The sequence below is a fragment of the Anthonomus grandis genome, chromosome 12, assembly GCF_022605725.1.
Source record: "Anthonomus grandis grandis chromosome 12, icAntGran1.3, whole genome shotgun sequence".
In the NCBI taxonomy this organism is placed as follows: Eukaryota; Metazoa; Arthropoda; class Insecta; order Coleoptera; family Curculionidae; genus Anthonomus; species Anthonomus grandis.
This window is the reverse complement of record NC_065557.1, coordinates 16250285-16259630: the sequence shown is the minus strand read 5'-3', so window position 1 is coordinate 16259630 and position 9346 is coordinate 16250285.

Below are 9346 nucleotides of genomic sequence, written 5' to 3'. Positions count from 1 at the left end.
TTTTATTTAAAAATCAGGAGTATAAACTAGGTAAAATACTTGAAGTTGTTTTTGTCCCATGTACTGTAATGTAGGTTTTACAATTGTTTAGTATGTTTCTAGTAATTTAAAATATTGACATAGGATTTATTTCCGTCTCATTCTTGTAATTTTGCTAAGTTAATAAAATTACATAATAATACATAGGAGAGTAACAATAAAGTTACATGTGAAATTATTAGATGTTTAAATTTGAAATAAATGTGACTAGAAATATATTTTTTCTTTTTGGTAAACTCGTAAGACCCGTTGAGAGCTATTTAGTAATATTTTTTATGTTCTGGTTTATTTATTTACAATAAATTATAGTTTTAAAATAGTTTTATTTTATATGAAGCCCAGACGATTGGCTTGTTTGATTTCTGCTTTTGTGATTTAACATTTTTTTAATATGCTAGAAACGTCATGTTGTGTGAAGGTTGCCAGATTTCTTTTTTGCTTTAGTATGCTCATTTAGTGGGTAATTTCATATGCCATAAAATTAAAGCGATAGTACATTGACTATAGAATTTCTTATTACCACTAGCTAACAAATAGTGATAAAAGCATTTTTATTTAATGCTAATAAGTGGGGTTTGTTGTCAGTGATTTGCGTTCAAGTATTTGTGAGAAGGGCCTAACTATAGATATATACATAAAGGTCACTAACTTTTACAAGAAAATTGAATCCTTGTGTCATACTAGGTAACTCGAAACGGAGTTGTGCGCATTTAACGGGACAAATTGCATTAATGATGCTGTAAAGTTGCATACCGCGAAAGTTTTATTAGACTACAATTTTGCTGCCTATTAATATAATGTTGAGTGAAGGTTGCAAGATTTCTTTTCTGCTTTAGTATTCTAATCTAGTTTAGTGGGTAATTTCATATGCCATAAAATTAAAGCGATAGTACGTTGAAAATAGAATTTATGATTAATTGCCACTAGTTACCGAATAGCGATAAACGCATTTTGATTTAATTATTGGAATTAGTGTGGCGTGTCAGTGGTTTACGTTTAAGTAATTGTCAGAAGTAGAGATGTGCGGATAGTATCTACTCGATACTTTAATATCTGATACATTCGAAGTAATCGAATCCTTCGAACTTAACTATACACGTTACTCGAATACTTTTTTAAATCCCAAATTTCCACCGGTGGCTGCTTATGCGTACTAAATATTATATTTTATATAAAATATGGCAATATTGTTAACAAAATGAAATAAACCGCCGCCGATCTGCCCAACAATAATTAATGAATAATACCTATTTATATTTACCCGGCGTTGTCGCCACGCAGTTGCTTGATACTTCGATGTTCGATACCTTGTTCTCGGTAAAAAAAAGTATTTGAATTCGTCCGTCGTGCCCGATTACTTGATTACTTTTTATTAGCATAAGTATTAAGATATCATTTTGTAATATCTTACTAAAACTTGACAAACCTCTATTATACTCAAAAAATATAACAAACGCCAAAGCAAGCCCTAAATTTATTATAGGTATTCATATAAACACTTAATATTCGCCTGAATATTCACTAACAAGTATACAAGTAATGACTGCTAGTAACGAATACAAAGTATTTGATACTTAGATGTAAAGAATCAGTATCTACTCGATGCTTATAAAAGTAATCGTTGCACATCACTAGTCAGAAGTGCTTAGAGATCGGTATATAAAGGTTGGAGACTACACATATGCCTTATAAATGGCAGCATGGCAACACCACTTCCCGCTTACTTTCTGGTTGAAGCCTGTCGAAGCGATTTTCAACAACTGATAGTCTTTAAGCTACAGACGAAAGAAGCCAAGAGTGGGACAAACCCGTCAACCTAATGCAATTTATTAATAAGGAAACTAAAAAAAACACAAAAAAAGATTATCAAACTAAATAAATTATTAGAGAAAGAATAACAACATATTTGCACGAGTGTGCGCTAAGTGTCCAATATAAGTAATTAATAGTATAATATAATTTTTCCATAATAATTATAAGCTTGAGGCTAGAGGTAGACGGATGAAACGACGAATGGCGAGAGACAGATTCCTTGCGCTAAAACTATTTTAAATATTGTAAGTTTCGTCTCCTTAAATTAACTTCTTTGCAAAATGGCAGGGTTCGTCGGAACTTAGGAGTTGGAATAAAACACTATTATTTTAGTGCGACGTTTCGTCGATTTAATTTCTGCTTTTTTAGGCACTTAACAATCAGTGGTAATCCAAAAACATGTAAAAGAGATACATTACTGATTTTCTTACTTGAATAACATTTACTTTACACAAATAAACACTGATAAATGAGTTACAATAATTTAACAAAATGCACTCTTGCTTGGTGTTGACCGCAAACTACAAACCGCAGTAAGATCAACAAACTCCTAAGTTCCGACGAACCCTGCCATTTTGCAACTATTTTAAATGTCGTGTCAAATCGAGACATTCTTCTGCTTCCAAGAATGTAGAAATTTTCACATCAAAGCTCAAGAACCACCTATTGAAGGGTCCCGAACGAGGGGACGAAATGGTTATTAGTAGTGCTTTAGTTTTAGATTGAACACGATCGAGCAGAAGTGTTGAAGAGGAACTGGATATGCACCATAAAACTGTGACGAGTATTTGGAAAAAACATGGATACAAATATTTTAAATATTCCAAAACTCAGAAGGTGTTTCCTTCCAATGTTCGTTACTAGTCTCAGCATAACGAGCACAGAAGTTTTGAGTTCCGTACTCAGTACCCTCAAAAATTGAATGTTTGGGCTGGTATTTCAGGCGACCATATTATTGGGCCATTTTTCATTGATGGCGCTTTGAACGTCGAAAAATACCTTCAATTGCTACGAAACCAAATTTTTTTCTGCCGTTCAACTCCTCCCTGATATAGACCTGGCATCAGTCTATTTTCAACAAAATGGCTGTTCTGCTCATTATGCAGTTGAGTAAAAGAATTCTTAACAAATACCTTTCCTAACCGCCTTATTAATGGGAGTGGCACTATTAAATGGCCTCCAAGATTTGTTACCAAATGACTTTTATTTGTGGGGTTATCTTAAGGAGACTATTTATATCTTAAGGAGACTATCATAATAGTAAGCCAACGAATTTAAAGGAGTTGAGAAACAAAATTGTTGAAGCTGCCACTTCTATTTTACCTCAAACTCTTTTGGAAGTAAGAAACAGCTTTTACGATAGGCTAAACTTATGTTTAGCCAAAGAAGGTCTTTTTCACCCTTGTAATTAAAAAAATTGTAATTATGCCAGTGCCGCGTAATACTTTTTTAAATTTTGCCGCAAGCTTGTGGGTGTAAAGATGTTCAATAATTGCCTCTTTCATCAACAAGGGATGTGAAAACGGGCTTCAGAACTAAAAGAGCCTGACAGTTTTATAGCAATTTATGGGTTTAATTTGTTTTCCTTAAAAGTATAAAACGTTTAAAAGTAACCACTTTAAATTGATTATTTTCTGACCTGTGGGAACCTTCTAGGAATAGATTATGAACATCGAGCAATTAAAAAATAAATACATCTCGATGACAGAAAAGGGTGTTGTTGGGTTATTTCCCAACATAACTGCCCGCGTTGAAGCGCCTGCTTCAAAATAACCAACAAAAAAACTTAAACTAATCACTAAAAACCAATCATAAAACTTAAAATTACAAACAGCACATATACATATTTCAGTGCGCGTTAATGTTTTTTTCTTAAAGAGAACCTACTTCCTGTGTAGGCTGTTCCGACCTTTACTACTCGAACCCGTTTGTCTGAGCCTGGCATTACTTCTACTACTCTAGCTAAAGGCCATTGCAAAGGAACTGAGTTATCTTCCTTTAAGAGAACTACGTCATTAACTTAAAGATTCGGTGATGGAGTTAACTATTTTGGTGTATTTTGCAGAAGATTTAAATAGTCAATGGACCATCACATTTTGATTCAACAATCAAAATGATTGTTGAATTTGAGTCAGGTGTTGATAAAATGTTAATTTATTTTCAGGAATATGTGCTGCATCAGGCTCGGGATATGTTGTGAGACTTTTTCCAATTAAAAAATGACCTGGAGTTAAGTGCGAAAGATCTAACGGATCACTAGAAAGAGGGCAGAGGGGTCGAGAGTTAAGTATCGATTCAAAAAGGGCTGTACTTAACTCTTTGATAGTAAAGTGAGCATTTCTGATAACAATAACAGAGCCGATGAACCCTAGGGGATTAAACATTTGAGCTAAAGTGGATAATACTTTTCTCTTTATAATAGTTGAATTAGATCTAATATTAGGCATTGTTATTAAGAAATGATCCTGAGTTGGATGAGAGTTCGGAGAGATTTTTCGCAAAAAGTCTGGATTGTTTGTGCACCATTCGTGTAATTTAAAACCTGCAGGGTTTAGCAGATTGTTTAAGTCATCATAAAGACCTTGCAGTTCACAATATTCATTGCCGCCCGTAAGAATGTCATCAACGTAACATTGATTTAGTAGAGCATCAGCAGCGCAAGGGAACTTGGATATATTCTGAACGGCTACTTCTTTTAGAACCCTAGTAGCAAGGTATGGAGCACTTTTCGTGCCGTAAGTAACAGTGGCTAATTCTAAGCATTTTAAAGATTCATTGGGGTTCTCTCACCAAAGAATATTTCTGATTAGGATTAATTTTAATTTGTCTATACATGCGTTCAATGTCCGAGGTCAACACATATGTAAAAAAGCCTAAGTCGAGAAAGGATATCAAAGAGATCAGGGTGTACTTGTGGTCTCTTTAGAGTTATATGATTGAGGGAGTATCCAGAGCTAGATGATGCAGAAGCATCAAAAACAACGCGGAGTTTTGTTGAAACACTATTTTCCTTGATCACGCAATGATGCGGCAGGAAATATTTATTTTCTTTATGTTCATTTTGAAGATCAAGAGGCACAAATTTAGCATGATTGAGTACGATGTATTCGTTAATAAACTTGGAATAATCGATTTTTAACTGTGTATTTTTTGCAAGGCGTCTTTCTAGTTTAAGAAATATTTTCTTTGTCATGAAAAAAGAATCTCGCAACTTGAGGTAATCAAGGGACAAAAGCGCTCACCAACGTCAGATGCTTGCTACAATAAAATTTAGAATAATCGAGCTCGAACACTAGCGTACTGTCGCGGCGGCTTTATATGTATCCATTCGCCAATATGTATATGAAGGGCAGTAATTATTTATTTATTTATTTCAATATACGGCAGAGCCAGTTTACAAAAACAAAATAGATAATACAAAATACTAAACAATATAGCAATATAAATACAATACTAGAATTACAAAAAAAATATATATATACCAAGATAAAACCTCTGAAAAAACATTCATCAACAGGGCTAAAAACTTAGCACTATCCAAGGAACGTAGGTTAAAGTGTAAGATTATTTATTTTTGATTTGAATGACCGTAAGCCGCCGGAAAATGGATCCAAACTATTTTCATTAAAGAAACGCAAAGTCCTAGCCAGTGGAGAAAAAAACCCATAGTTGGCCGAATGAAATGGTAAACGAAACATAAAAGAGTTGATCCTTCTTTGACAGGTGTTAAAAGGAATTGCTTCGAAGATGGTAGGACAATGATATAAACCATTTAAGATCTTATAAAACGTTAAAGAATCAGAATAATGCCGTCTGACTTCAAGATTAGGGATATTAAATTGGACACTGATAGCATTATAGTCGATGTAATAATTACGAAAAATATTAACTTCAGCTCTATAAGCAAGGGATCTTAAGACTTTAATTTATATTGATTACTTTAATTAGAAAATTAAATCTCTGTGTTATACCAAAACTCATCGAAATGGAGTTGGGCGCATTTAAGGGGGTAAATTGCATTACCGTTACAACTTTACAGCATTAGTTGGATCTCGCGAAAGTTTTGTCAAACTTTACAATTTTTCTGACGAGTTTCAAACTCCGCCAGATTTTGGAGGTCGCATGAGTTATGAACATTATATGAATTTAACTTGCACATTAAAGTCGAGTTAAACGGAAAGTTTGTCCAATCTTACGTTTTGCTGCCTAGTTTTAATATGCCAGAAATGTTATATTGAGTGAACGTTGTAAGATTCTTTTTTTGCGCTAGTAGGTATTCTAACTTCATTTAGTAAGTAACTTATTATTAATTCCCACTAGTTATCCAATAGCAATAAATGCATTTCCATGCCAAAATGGGAATAGGTGGGGTATGGTTTGCGGTCAAGTACTTATGAGAAGGGCTGAAAGATAGGTAAACAGTCAGGAGCAGTAACTTTTTTAAGAAAATTTAACCGTTGGACTATACCAAGTTTCTCGAAACCGAGTTGCTGCGGGCATTTAAGAGGATAAATTGCATTAATGATGCTATAAAGTTGGGTCATGCGGAAGATTGGTCGGACTTTACATTTTGCCTCCGAGTTTCAAACTCTGCAGATTTTGGCGGTCGCCTGAGTTACAAATATTATATGAATTTACCCGTTCTGCACATTAAAGTCCAACAATAAGTTTTGCGCTGCCTAGTTTCAAACTTTGCCAATAATTTTAGCAAACTACCAATTTTAGCAAAACCAATAAAAGGTAAGTAATAACTAAAATACTTAATACACTTGCAAACAAACTGATTTCATTCAAAATAATTCTATATAGTAATTCCAAATTTATTAATAAGCCAAGACATATTTAATTTCAAGAGGTTTAATTTAGATTGTGCATTTATGCTCACTCTACACTGGCTATAAAATGGTTCAAACTTTTTTGTGAAATTTGCAGCCCAGACTTATTAAGACCTTTAAGATTCTGTTTCCGCAGAATTCTTGGTTAAAGTGTATTCCACGCAGTTCAAGTTCTTGTGGAAATGGTGCTATTTAAGGGCACAAACCGCGTGAATTTGGTTCTCGATCCCGAAGAACGCTTTTTTGGAAGTATACCTATGTCGGGATTCAGGTTAGCAGCTTGAGCCGGCTAGTCTAACATGCGAATATTTTGGTTAACCAAGAAATATCTCGTCACTGTTAGTATATGTCAACATTTCCAACATAATCATTGGCTAATAAAAAAGAGCTCATCAGTTCTACTATTAGGACAAATTCTGGTCTAGGGCATTATACCTTGTGCCAAGTGCTCTCCAAATACGTACCGCTCAAGAATATATTATAAGCTAAAATGATATTAATTTGTAAGTAAGACAGACATTTCTTTAATGATTAGGCGACATTTCTTTGAGCTTCTAATATCAGTCCTTAAATAAGCTATTTTATCCCTTAGGCGATTTAAATGCCACTTAATAAGTTAATACTAATGAAAAAAAGACACCTCGAAGGCGAATTCATAACTTCCGGAAACGAGTTCTTCCAAACCCAAATAAAAAGTTGATTAGTTAATTGTTGCCATCGGGTACTTTTCTCAATATCTGGCAATATAATAGCTACATCAAATCACTCGATGAACTAGGGGCTGGAGACGATGTCATTTACTATACATCTGTTTGTGTCTTAGTTGCTTGATAGATTTAAAAAAACCAAGCATAGTTTATTGAGACTGGAAACTTCTCATAAAACTAAACTCTAAAGAGTATGGTTTTACGAGAGTTTCAAGATCAACTTTTACTAATTTGCTACATTTTATTCTGCCAAAAAGAATTCAGGTAGACTTTGTCTACACTACGTCTTTAAGGCTTTTTAGAGAGTTAACCCGACTTTTCTGGAGATTGGCGTAGTTTTTCAAGTATGGCACAAGTACATCTATTGAGTTGCCTGTATTTTATTTAGTTGATTTTGCGAAATCACCGCGCGATTTCGCAAACATGCAAAATAAAATTCGCAGTGTGGCGAATGAATAAGGTACTTGAGGGGAATAAGGCCCAGCTAAGAAAAAAATTGAATAAAGTAAAAGACTGTAATGTTAATATTTAGTTTAATACACCAAAGTGCTTATAAGGTTATATTAATTTTAACAAACTTAAAAAAATTATCTCTAAAATAACTAGAAAACAAAAAATAAATATTAAGAAAAATAATGCAAATCGGCCTTATTATCCGATGGAGGTTTAATAAAGCCTATACATAAAAATGGCACAACTCGTTAATTGGGCGAAGTTTAGCAGCCATCGGGACACTCAAAATCATCCATGTCATTGACTGTTAAGCCAACACATTCCTCATGGTACCATTTAAGACATTTGCTGCACTGCCTCATATCGGCCTGCCTGTCTTCCTCACACTTAGGTTTTTCATTAGTTTTTACTGGTGTGGGCAAAAGATCATTAAAAGAAGTGACTTTTGTTGTTCGTCTCTTTAATTCAGCAAGAGGGATATGGTCATCAGTCGAATCCGAATCAGAAAAGTAAACATTGGAATAGGAAAATTTGCCAGACTTGTTGGATGCCATTCCAGACGGACCAGGTTGAGGAGATTCAGGTGGACGCCTATTTTCTTTGTTGGTATCATCCGGTGCCGGTACGTCTGAGAGAATTGAAGGAGCAAATGCTGTTTCTGGAATTGCCTCGGGATTTAATGGAAACAGACCAGTAGCCTTAAAACCGTTTATAATGTTACTATGTGTCATGCATTTAGACCAAACATTTGAAAGTATGATGTTAAAACGTGATTTGGTCAGCTTTTTGTTAGGATTCTGATCCAAGAATAATAATACCTCATTATCCCAATGATGCTCAAATGAACGATATACAGATTTGTCGAGGGGTTGAAGCTCATGTGTTGTATTCGATGGCAAACAGTAGAGATCTATATCAAGTGAGTCTCCAACATCAACAATTGACAAATCAAGATGACAAGCTGCCCCATCAAAAACTAAGAGGCACCTTTCTGGACTTTTGTATCGGGATAAGTGCTTAAGGAATTCTTTAAAAAGTTCGTTAGTCATGTAGCCTTTATTTGATTTTTCCACTAGAGTTCCTGGTGGCAAATTATCATGTGATTCTGGCTTTAGCCTCTTTCCTTTAAAAATAATCATAGGAAGTATTGGTATTCCAAGGGCATTGACACATCCTGCAATTGTCACACTCTCTGCATGTTCTGACGATTGAAAGTGAACACGTTTTACCCCTTTCTTAGCTAAAACGGTTGGCTGGTGGTGTAATAGTCAAGCGGCATCCTTTTTCCTCCATATTATAAAGTCTTTCAGGGTGATTAATTATATCAAGATCATCATACATTTTCCCTATTTTTGAAAAATGATCATCAACTATAAATTTATTAAGTTTTTGAGCCCTAGCTGAATTCATAAACTGTGCTTTTCTTTTAGAAATTACAGGATTTCTCTTCATAAAAGCCTTTAGCCAGTCTTTACCAGCAAGTTTTGAAGTTGTATTAAA